We start from the raw sequence: 13515 nt of genomic DNA on the forward strand, positions 1-13515 counted from the left end.
GTTGGAGGGTATTCAAAGTTCGGCCCGTGGGAGCTTACACCTTTTTTACTTGTTTCTAGTTAATTACAAATACACGAAAAGGTCACTTCTGACCATTACACTAATGCTGATATCCAAAGTATCGCATACATATATATATACCATGACATACATCAAAGAAGGGGATTTTAGTAAGACCGCTTACAACTCAAGAGCGGCTGGTCGGATTTTGACAATGGCCACCAATTCAGAATTTCCGTTTAAAATATAAATCATATTTGTTTCTAAGCGGTTACAACTAATGTAATTAATTCCTGTTTTAAAATCATTGTTGGCATTATTTCTCCGTTCGAACATGGGTAGACCCACAAACAATTCCAAATACCGTGACAATTTTCTTATATTTATGCCCTCTGTCGTGATTGTGGAAACTCGAAACCACATTTGTAAGTCTAGATTTAAGAGTAAAATTTTTGTGTACAGGGTTGCCCATATTCGACGGACCCATCTGGAAACGCCATAACTTTGGACAGAGATGTCACATCGCTTAATGACACACCGCGTTTAAAGCGTCAGTCCAAGCAGATTTTTACCATGAACCAATACACGCCACGCGAGCGCTCTGAAATAGTTGAAATTTACAAGAAGTCAATTGTGAAAACTCAACGTGCTTTTAAAACATTAAAAAATGTGAGAAGTACGCCTTCTAAGAACACCATTAAGCGTTTATACGAAAAATTTTCGACTGGTAAGGCTTTTTTCTAATCCGAAGAGGCCATATAAAAGTCGACCAAGGCGATCGGCCGAGAATATCGCTGCCGTACGAGCCAGTGTTGAGAGGTCCCCAAAAACATCCCAAAAACGCCGTTCTCAGCAGTTGGCCATGGCTCGGTCCACTTTACAATGGATTATTCGCATTGATTTGCATTTGTTCCCTGCGGACAAGCCTCGTCGATTGGAATGGGCCTAAAGAGTCATCGAAATGGCCGAAAAAAACATGGGTCCGTCGAATATGGGCAACTCTGTATATCCGATTTCAGACTATATAAGTCTACGAAATCGGCATCAATTTAAATATTCATCGTTTGATAGTAACTTTCAGTATTAAAAAGGTTAGCGATTGAATGGGCATTTTGGAATTTTCAACACAAAAATAGAAATCTTCTTTGCCGGACATAGGAAACCGGGAGAGCTTAATTAACTTGCCACTTGTTCCACATACAGCCACTTGCCGATATCTTACTAATAAAAGTTAACAGAGAATTCTAATTCTGATGTAATATGATTATAGAAGTACTTCAGAACTCTTAAACACATACATATGTTTTTAATATATCGAACAATTAGAGTCTTCAATGTTTATGGTGTATTTAATCTCTGATATTTTGTTTATAGACAGATATTGAAAAATGTTATTGCACTCGTATCAATGATTAGGCACTTCTAATACTTCCTGTTTTTTTTTTTTTTTTTTTTTTTTTTTTTTTTTTTTTTCAAAATTTCACTTTTCTAGTATGCAACACTATTGTTATTGTTTTTTTTTTATTATTCACCAACTTATTATATATTTATGATTGATAATAGAATTCACGTGTTTCGATTGTTGATACTTGTCATTCATGTATTTGTGAGCAATATTTATATATGTACGTACTCAATTTTTTGATAAAGCGTACTTAATTTTATTTTTATTATTCACTTTAAATTTTTCTATTTTCAGTTTGAATTTATTTTAAATTTCACTTGTGTCTTTCACTCATTTACGAACCTTTGACAAAAAAGTGTGTTTACTTTTGCTAGCGCTTTATTTTCAAACAGATAACCCCTATCATACACATATCAAGATTCCAAAAGATTTGGAGGCCTCTATTTTTGGGATTGGCCCACAAAAAAATAAAAACAAAGAAGAGAAAGAAAGTTACACCTGTGGCTGTTACCTCGCGACGTTTACGAATGATTTTCTAAATCTCAAAAAAACCGAGGACGGAAATTTTCCCCTCACTCAGTGTGTGTGCATGTCTATGTGTGTGAGCGGGCCTCGCTGGGCAGATAAGAAACAAATTCGTTTGTGTTTTAATTATTTTCTGGTCATAAACTCTTAAGCAGTTAGAAAATAGAAAACTGAAGCACAAACATTTTGTAAACATTTGATTAACTGCATGTGAGTTAGTTAAACGTTCTTAGTTTGATATCAATATTTGTTGTTGAAGCAATTAATTGTGATATATGTGCCTTTATACATGGAAACCGAAAAGCGGGTATGAATAGGTCTAAGTCCATGTTTTTAATTACTAAGTGATGATATTTGAGATTCACATTGCAGGTCAAAAATTTAAAATTAATCAAATCAGGTCCAATCTAAAAAAAATGGTGCTGTATAGAATTTTTGACCTATATATTTAACTTTTCGGAAGGAAAATTGATTGTTTGCCACTAAAATTTAAAACTAATATTAATAACTTTTTATTCACTTATTTTAGATTTATAGACATTTTTGCTATTAAAAAAATGGTGTTTAAAAAACTCTGTGAATTTGAAAGCATGGAAATATTTTAGTTTTTCAATGTTTGATTTAAATAAATTTTGACTTATGTTATGATTTTTCAAACTATTGACCCTCCGTAGAGTACGTTCCGAAGCAAAGGTCCAATATTGTCCATTTCGTATCGGACTTAAATTAGTATTGCGACGTGCCAGGTTTGGATTATATTGGTTACTTCCTGTAGACAGAAGACTGTTTTACAGGTATTCTACAGCCAGAAGTCCGTTTACAAGCATTCTGTGGCCAGAAGACATTTTACAGATCTTCTATGGCAAGGACCTTTAACAGGTCTTCTATAGCCAGAAGACCTTTAACAGATCTTCTATAGCCAGATACTTTTTAGATAGTGTTTAGAAGTGCGTGAGGTAACATATATAGTCGACCGAAGTATTCCATACTTCACCTAATACAGATAAAAATATTGGTATGTGAAAAAATACAAGAAAATCAAACTTTTATATCCAATTTTATTCCATCCATATCCATTATATTCATCTGAGGTTTCTAGTTGAGAGAAATATTTAGATATATAAAGTTGTAAAGAATTTTTGTTCCACAAGAAAATATCTTGAATTCTATGTGGTGGAGGTACCAGAAGAAAGGGGCACAATCTCAACTATCTTGATAGAAATATTGAGATGTGCCAAGTCTGAATGGCATCCGATGTTAATTTCGAGTTCTCTGAACTTCATGGATATTTAAAATTTTTACTCTTTCTGGGGGATATACCAAAAGGAGTGGACGAATATATCCCATCATCACAGCAAGTGTTGTATTACTAGAAATAATGGGATGTGTGAAATATGAAGAGAATGTGGATGTTTATTTTGGATTTTATGATCGTTTTGGATATTCAAAACATTGATCCTTTGTTGGGGGCGGTACCAGAAGGTATAGTCTGATATCTACAGCGTTTATAACAGATTCTGTGTTGATAGAAATATTCAGATGTGCCAAGTCTAAATGGAATCGGATGTTTATTTCGCATTTTATTTGCTTCATGGGATATTCAAAATTTCGATCTTTTTTGGGGAGGTACCTAATGAATTTGACCGATAATGTTTAATTTCGTACCTGCCGTAGCGCTGATGGAAACATTAGTATTTTCTCTTTCTGTACAGTAAAATATTTTTTTTTGAAAATTCTGACCTTTTGTGGGGGTGTTACCAGAAGTTTGGACCGATATTACCCACCTCAAAATTTGATCTAAATTTGATAATAATATTACGATGTACCAAATTTGGACCAAATCGAAACTCCCTTTGAGAGTTATCGTGCTCACCAGCCAGGCAGACGGACGGACGGACATCGCTAAATCGAAATGTCCTGAAACGGATTTGGTCCAAAGAGACCTAGGGTCTAAAACCGTTAGTTCGATGAGGCATATTAAATGATATTTGGATGAGGGTATAAAAAATATATATCGGAGCAATATATATATAGTAACCGAGTTTCACCAAATGGAAAAATTCAGTTGAATGTGCAAAAATCCATCCAACAATATTAGATGTCGATTAAAACTTTTTTGAATTTTGAGTTCGAGATTGAATAAAAAAAAAACAGCGTACCTCTCATCTTCGCTCCAAGGTTAATCCTCATTGAAACTTCAAAACATTCTAACTTCAGTCCTTTCGTCTGACAGTATAAATGGCCAGACCGCCCAAAGGTGGATGCCCATGCATCCCTATCAAGTAGAGTAGCATCAACGTAATTGAAGTCGGAAAAGATGTACATGTTATCGCTAATCCTATTACTTTCACCTAGGATACTCCGACTAATTGGAATGTCCAGCCTCCACTGACGACGCTTGCTGCGTTGTTCTTATTATATTTACATTTGAATTTAGACGAATTGCCAGGTCCAGTAACCTTTCTTAAGTATTTATTAAAAATAAAGAGAGGCTTATCGGTCTATAGTTTTGGGTAATCTGTGACTAGAATTCCCGGCTGGGTACGACAAGGATAAACCTTCAAAATCTCTTGCAAAATAGCCAACACCGACTCAGATGCATTATGCAACATTGATGGAATAATACCACCAGTACCAGGGAACTTGAAGGGTGTTGATCGCCCATAAAATCTTCGGATAGCTTGTTGTCCGTCTTTTAAGTCTCCTATATCACCACTACACATATCCTTACAACCGGGAAAATGAGTGACTGAAAAGAGATCGAAGTTCTATAGACCAGAGTTGGCCCATGTAACATCATATCACTTTATACTACCTATGGACTTGTGATCCTTAAACTGTATTTTATGAAATTTGGCAACATTATCTACTCCCTCCATGGACTCACAAAATCTGATCCAATATCTACTTTTTTCTATTCTTTTTTGAATTTATTGAATTATGAATAATAAGCGTTCAAATCAATACTAAGTTTATGATGTTGGCCCCGTTACAAGACCTCCTTGCCATTTTCTGAAGGATAGCAAGGTCCTTAGTACACCAAACCGGCTGGACTTGGGATCCTTTGACAGAATTTTACGAAATCTGGCAACATTACCTACCCTCTCTGTAGACCTGCAAAAGCTGATGCAAGATCTTTGTTTAGCCTTCTTTAATTCATTTTTGTACTTACTGAAGTCCAATCGGTAACAAGTTTAGTTTTTCCCGGTCCCGTTATAAGACATCCTTGCAGTTTTCCGAAGAATAGCAAGGTCCTTAGTACACCAAACCGGCTGGGATTTCCTCCCATTAGAGGTGGTTGCAAAAGATTTGTCATAGCTTGAACGCAGGACACTTGTGACAACATTTAGGGCTCTCTCGGCTTCGTTTGTTGATTTCAGACGTTTATGATTTGAATTTGTCCCGGTCTGTCCTTCTTGGGTTGCTAAAAGATTTCTGTCTATCGCCGCATTTAGTAGGCTTTAATTACTGAAGCCTGGCACCAAGTATCAAGGATCTATCGCCTTCAGATAAAACAAGTAAAAAAGCTATAAGTTCGGCTGGGCCGAACTTTGAACACCTTCCACCACTTGGAACGAATTTGACGATTTCAAAAAAATAAAATCCGTTAAAAATTCTGTTAAAATCTTAAAAATACAGAGTGTAGCCGTTATATTAGGGTCTATATGAAAACGTGGACCTGCATAATCAAAATCGTTAAAATACCGAAAATAGGGAGGTACTATTATATGAGGCTATGCCAAAACGTGGACCTTCACAGACAATTTTCCGTCATAGGCAGTAGTATCCGTTATCAACTTAAAATACCAAATTTGAAGCGATTCCGGTTAATAATGTCGCTAAAATCATTAAGATACCGAATATCGGGAGGTACCGCTATATGAGGGATATATGATGATGTGGACCCGTACAGATAATTTTCTGTCATAGGCTGTAGTATCGATTACAATACCGGGAGGTACCGTTATATGGGGGTTATACCAAAATGTAGACCTACATGGCCCATTTACAATACCAAAAGTCCTGCAGACATAATATACATTGCAGTTAAAATGTATCAACCTACTTAATTTCGTTCGGAAGCTAGAGTGCTTTCCACAGACGGACGGACATCGCTAAATCGACATAGAACTTTACGCTGATCAAGAATATATATACTTTGTATATTTCGAGGTGTTACAAATGGAATGACAAACTTAATATACCCTCCATACTATGGTGGATGGTATAACAAAACGTGTATTAAATTTTAAATTGGGACTCTGACAAACCACAACCGAACGCTTGAAATTAATTTAGGTATATTAGAAGTATGTCCCTTAGTATTTTGTACACATCTAAAGGTATAAGTATTTGTAATACATATTTCATGTTTAAAACTCCATCGCTTTTCCACAAAGGAAATCATTTGCAAAACAATCAACCGTGACAATCACTTCAACATGAATTTCTACGAAACAAACAAAAATATCGAATCAATGACAAGGCTATGTCTTTATTTCGCCAAATTATTCCGCGGTATCTGTTTTTCTGTGTTTGCCAAATATATTCCTTCACTTCACTTTACCTTAAATCTTTTGTGCATGTCAAACTATCTGGAAAATAATTCTATGTATGTGTCATTGCTAGGAAACACAACTTTAGTTGTCAGCATCAGCAACAACAACAAAAACTTACAGGATTTACAACACGTATTGGCGCAACAAAGAGAGACATTTCAGTTCCTTTTGTCTCGTTTCGGCGTAACTGGTACAAGTACATGCGTGAATTGCTTTAAGTGTGTTCTTTATTTTCTTTCTTTTCTTTTTTGGGAGGTTTTTGAAAATATATTTATGTGAATATTTGGAGAAAGTGCACTTATGCGAATACCATTCACACTTGCCTCGGCTGCAGCATAAACACACATTTGAATGCAAAAGATTTCGCCTTTCATTAACTGTTGGCCCATATTCCATTCTTAGACCACAAATACAAAAATACATACAGCCATAATATGAATGTGAATTTGTGTAAAAGGATTTTCGCCTTCATATGTTTTTTTTTTTTACCTAGGTCTATGTATGTGTACATGTGTTTTGTTTCGGAATTTGGGCCACCTACATACAATTTTTGTGATTTCCGCAACTTTTCTTCACTTTAAGTGGGACATCAACGTCATGTCCTCGACGGTCGTTTGGAGTTGGTGTCGCTAACGCAATAAAGCTGTACTTCGTTAAGATTTTGTCTTTTTGTATTTTTTCACACGTTTACTTATGCAAAATAAAAACAGATTAAAAAGCAGTAAGTTTGGCCGCGAGGAACTTTGAATACCCTTCATCATTTGAAACGAATTTGGAAATAAAATCTTAAAAAAAATTCTGTTAAAATTCTAAAAATACCGAATATAGCCGTTATATTGGTGTCTATACGAGGTGGATCTACATAGGCACTGTTTGTCATATTCAAATTCGAAACATAAAATAAACGGTGAATACAATAGCTAAAATCATCAAAATATCATATATAGGGAGGTGCCGTACACGTTTCTCTCATAGGCTGTAGCATCCACTACGAACTTCAAATACGACATCTCAAACAATTTCGATGGGTATTGTACCTAAACTCGTCAAAATACCGAATATAGGGGGTGCTGGTATATGGGCCTTTACGAAGACCCTGACCTACATATGCAATTTTGTGTCACAGACTGTAGTTCCCATTACGAACTCTAAATACGTAATTTGAAACAATTCTGGTGAATAATGACGCTAAAATCATCACAATACCGAATATCGGGAGGTACCGTTATATGGGGGCTATACGATGACGTGGACCTGCACAGACAATTTTCTGTCTTAGGCTGTAGTATCCACTACGAACTTAAAATGCAAAACTTTAAACAATTCCAGTTAATAATTACAAACGGAATGACGAAGGTATAAAAATGACGAAGGGTATAAAAACAAGTAAAAAAGCAACTACGTCAAAAAATACCGAGCAAACGAAACCCGTTATATGGGGGCTATACGAAAACGCAGTACTGTATAAGTAATTTGTAGTAAGTAATAGGTTGTAGTAACGGTTCCGAACTTTAAATACAAAATTAGAAACAATTCCGGTGAATATTGTCACAGAAACCATTAAAATACCGAGTACGATATACGATATCGTAGACCTATATATTATTATATGGGGGATATACGATATCGTGGACCTATAGAGATAATTCTCTTCCAGGGGATAAAGTTCACACAAGGAACTCCTTGTGTGGATTTAGACATGGAGGCTATACGATATCGTGGACCGATACAGCCCATCTTCGAACTTGACCTGCCTGCAGACAAAAAACAGATCTGTGAAAATTTTTAGCTTCCTATCCTAATTCGTTTCGACTGTAGCGTGAATACAACAGACGGACGGACGGAGAGGGCTAAATCGTCTTAGAATTTTACGCTGATCAAGAATATATATACTTTGTTGGGTCTAAAATTATTATTTCGATGAGTTACAAACGGAATGACGAACTTAATATACCCTCCATACTATGTATGGTGGAGAGTATGAAACGAACTAGGTTCTGTTTTATTTTTACTCCACATTTGGTTAAACATTTTAATCTACTTTGTTTGTGGATAAGTGTGTTATGTGGGTACAAGGGAACTTTTCGCGAGATACCTCCCGCCGTCGCCAAAAAATGTAACACAAGACAACATTTTTGTTGGCAAACATGTTGCACGTTATCTCTGGCAAGATTTTCTTGTAGTTATAGTCAACACTGTATATTAATTCATACATCTACATACATAAATACATATGTATGTAAGAATTTATATATGTAAAGATATTTATGTACACACACACTTACATACAAACGCAGATGCCTAGCAAAACATCCGATTAAGAGCGTAGAAAATTTACATTCACAGTCGTTGCACTTTTTATTTATCAATGACCACAAAAGCAGATAAAAGATGTCAGTAAGGCAGAAGAAGAGATTAAAAAAGAAAAGCAAAGCGAGATAAGAATCTTACAGGTAGTGGATAGAACTTAAATTATATCAATCATAATGTGAATGCTCCAGATTAAAATGTGATTAACTCCATTGAGCTGAATATGTCAAAATATTAAAAAAAAAACAATTGGGACATATATGAATCGAATAACCCACAACAAGGTAATGTAAACACATTTCCTTTCGAATCGCATGTTTTTATCATTACCATGTAATGAGTAGCTGGGTCTGAGAATGAGCAAATCCGAAAGTTGTGAGCTCGAGAATCTAGATGGAGAAACAACAAATCAAGTTAGAAACAAGTTAGTAGATATTCCGACAGATATATACCTTATAATTTTAGTAAAAATATTGCAATGTGCTAAGTTTGAAGAAGACTGCAGGACAATTTCGCTTTTTATGAAATTTATGATTATTATTTGATATATTCATGCCAGATCTAATGTAGTCTAATTGGGATATGAGAAGTTTGATGAAAATCACTAACTGATATCACATTTTACCACAGTTTTTATACCCCTACCATAGTATGGAAGGTATATTAAGTAATTCCGTTCGTAACACCTCGAAATATACAATTTAAACCCCACAATTTATATATATTCTTGATCAGCATAAAATTCTATGTCGATTTGGCTATATCCGTCCGTCTGTGTAAATCACTCTAGCTCCCGAACGAAATGAAGTAGGTTGATATAATTTTACTCAAATGTATATTATGTGTGCAGGACTTTTGGTATTGAAAATGGGATATGTAGGTCCACGTTTGGGTAAAGCCCCTAAGTCCACAAATGGTGGAGGGTGTTCAGAGTTCGTCCCGGCCGAACTTACAGCTTTTTTAATTGTTTATAATTTAGAACTTTTGTGATGGAGATCCCTAAAATTTTCTATTTCAACGCCAACTCCATAATAGACTGGGATGTGAAACAAACGGTGGTTCGATATATCCAATTTTCACAATTGCTGAAATGTGTTGCAAATATATTATTAGGTTGAAAATGGACACTGATTTCAGCCTTCACGAGAATTATTGCGGTTCAAGAAGGTGTGGACCAATATTGCTATTTGTGGCACATAACAGATGTCCGATAGAAATATGAAGATGTTTTGTATAAATATTATGATATACAAAATTTATTATTATATACAAATCTAACAATCCCTTTGAGAATAATGGTTCTCACCAAGGGCTAGATTGACTCCAAATGCCCCGTAATGAATTTCATCCGAAGAGACCTAAAGTCTAAACCGTTATATCTACAAGGCACATGGTGACCATATCGAAAAACATACTTATTTTCAGGCCTTATTTGGTTGAATGTGCAAAATTCCTTACTATTCGGGCTGATATTACACGTTTGGAGCACAATAAATTCAAATCGGACGAAGATATATATGGGAGCTATATCTAAATTTTTACCGATTATCTCCAATTTCAATAGGGTACGTCCTTGGGCCAAACAAATGATTTGTGCAAAATTTCATCTGGGTAGGGCAATAAATGCGAACTGTACTTTGTTTAACAAAATACATGGACAGACGGACGGACATGCATAAATCGACTCAAAATGTGATTCTATGCAGATTATTAACAGGAACTATGGGTCTATCTCGTTTCCTTTTGCCTGTTACAAACAAATGCACAAAGACATAATACCCTGACCACCTTGTGGTGTAGGGTATAAACACCAAAAAAACTAAGACATATTGATTTCAGTATTTTTTTATTACAAATTTTACTTTCAATACTTCGAAGAGAAAAGTTCAATCAACTAAACGCCTGCCTTTCAGTTTGTTTTCTTTTTTCTTCTTCAAACCTACAGCAAAACACCTTTTTATTGATTTCTTATCAAAAAACCAGTAAAGAAAGTCTTAAAGTCGGGCGGGGCCGACTTTATGATACCCTACACCACTTTGCTAATTAAGTAGAGCTCCACATAACAATTAAAAGTTTTTATGGGAGAATTCAATCATACACGCTATGATTATAATTATAATTTAAAGTTCAAAGGACTAAATATGCCGAAGCATTTGTATCTTTAAATTCGGAATTGTATTGCCCATTTGGTGCACAATTAATTTGAAATCGGATAAAGATATATATGGGAGCTATATCCAAATCTGAACCGATCTTGATAGAATTTGGCAAAAATATTTCTGAGCTGTATTTGATATATTTCCCTGAATATCGTTGTTACGAAGTGCATATTACGGCTGTGGGTAACAAATATAACAAATCGGATGAGCAGTATATATGGGAGCTATAGCTATATCTGAACCGATCTTCACCAAATTTGACATACTAGCTTCTAGACTCAATTCGGTCGTAAGTGCCAAATTCCATCCCATTTGGACAAATATTAGACGTTTGGTGCACAATAAAAGGCAAATCGGACAAAGATATATATGGGAGCTATATCTAAATTTTGACCGATTATCTCCAATTTCAATAGGGTTCGTCCTTGGGCCAAACAAAAGGACTTTGCAAAATTTCATATGGATCGGGCAATAAATGCGACCTGTACTTTGTTTACAAAAATACATGGACAGACGGACGGACGGACAGACGGACGGACAGACGGACGGACGGACATGCATAAATCGACTCAGAAAGTGATTCTATGCAGATCATCAAAAGGAACTATGGGTCTATCTCGTTTCCTTCTGCCTGTTACAAACAAATGCACAAAGACATAATACCCTGACCACCTTGTGGTGTAGGGTATAAACACGAAACTTATCACTGCGAATCATTGTGGCGTGAAATGACAACAAACAATTTTTGATTAATTGTATTCAATTAGAGAATAATTACCATAAACTGTTGAAATGCGATAAAAAAACATAAAACTTATCGTCGTCGCAATATTATTATTAAGATAGCGATTGAAGGTAGGTGAAAAGACGTCGGCAACAATTAGCAATAAAACGACGCAAGCTAGGCAACGAATTTGCCAAAATTTAACACTTTTTTCGAAATATTTTATTAGTATGTCATCAGAATTTGCGTTGGGAACATGATTGTTCAAATTTTCTTCTTGCTATTTTCGAAAACGGAACTTATTTTAACACTTCCACGAGGATATATTTCTTTTCCAAAAAAGATTGAAAAATGTTGTAATATTTTTCCTTCTCTCACATATTCTTACTACCGCATTCAAAATTCCCGTTCCAACTAGTTTCGTTTAAGGTGATACACTACCGAGTAAAAGTGAAAAGCCTCGACTCAGCTAATCTACAAGCGACCACCACGAAGGAGGGATGGGGGTAAAACCATGTGGACAAAAACACTGATAATGATTGTCATCGCCCGCAATACCGGCTAGAAAAGCGGCTTGTCTTAGTGATAATTCTGGACGCAAGAACAAAAGCTAAACCAACAACAAAAACTGAAATTGAAAATAATAAACAAAAGTAATTTAGTAATTTAAAATAATGCAAGCCAGTTGATCCATAGTTCTCTAAACTGTCATAGATATAAAGAAGAATGCCAATCTCAGGCAGCCGAAGATAGATACACACACACACACTCTCTTCACAATGTAAATATGTTTTTATGTTTGTACAAATGTTTAGTTTGTCGCATCTTCAAAAAATCCATTACAATCTCTACTTAGTTCGTATGTACATGAGTACATTGTCTTTCACATTTCTTATCTTTCTCTCTGATTATGTTTTATCCAAATTAGACAATGTACACTGAGAGAAATTTTCCGAATACGAGTAACTACTGACCTGTGGGCAAGATATTTTGAAATGTTGTTCTGAAAGTTCTGTCAAGGTTTTGGTATGAAAAATTGTTGCCCTTTAATAATATATGAAAACCAGTAAAGAAAAGTCAGAAGTCGGGTGGGGCCTACACCACTTTGCATATTTAGTAGAACTTCCATAACAAAAGAATTTATTTGAAGTAAATCATACCACCTATCAACATTTGGCTTAAGATATTTTCACTAAATTTGACGGAGATAATTTAATATTTTGTACTAAATAACATTGCTATAGAGTGCATAATATCACTTCATGAAGGATTCGGCCAGGCCGAACTTTGAATACCCTCTACAATTTGGAACGAATTTTTCAATTCTCAAAAACTATAAAATCCGTTAAAAATTCTGTTAAAATCTTAAAAATACCAAATGTAGCTGTTATATTAGGGTCTATACGACGACGTGGACCTGAATAGGTAACATTTGTCACAAGCCATTACAATATTCAAATGCGAAACTTAAAAAAAAATCGGTAATAATCATCAAAATACCGAATATCGGTAGGTACCGTTATGTGGGGGCTATATGAAGACGTGGACCTGCACAGACAATCTCCTGTCATAGGCTGTAGCATCCATTACGAACACCAAATACCAAATTAAAATCATCAAAGTAACGAATATCGGGAGGTACCGTTATATGGGGGGCTATACCAAACCGTGAACCTACATGGCCCATTTTCAATACCAAAAGTCCTGCAGACATAACATACATTTGAGTTAAATTTTATCAATCTACTTCAATTCGTTCCGAAGCTAGAGTGATTTCCACAGACGGGCGGACATCGCTAAATCGACATAGAATTTTATGCTGATCAAGAATAT

General features: G+C 35.3%; 1 protein-coding gene across 2 annotated transcripts in view; it reads right to left on the reverse strand.

Moving 5' to 3' along the window:
* Positions 1-12425, reverse strand: part of LOC101892245 (carcinine transporter) — a 39411-nt gene extending 26986 nt beyond the window's left edge. The window contains exon 1 of one of the 2 annotated variants that reach the window (XM_059119876.1): positions 11737-12425. The gene's annotated coding sequence lies outside the window, so the exon portion shown is untranslated. Of the gene's footprint in view, positions 1-1747; positions 1899-11736 lie in introns of those variants that run through there. The other variant, XM_059119874.1, reaches the window with a different exon arrangement.
* Positions 12426-13515: the final 1090 nt, after the last annotated feature.

This window comes from Musca domestica, unplaced genomic scaffold, assembly GCF_030504385.1.
Source record: "Musca domestica strain aabys unplaced genomic scaffold, Musca_domestica.polishedcontigs.V.1.1 1, whole genome shotgun sequence".
NCBI lineage: Eukaryota > Metazoa > Arthropoda > Insecta > Diptera > Muscidae > Musca > Musca domestica.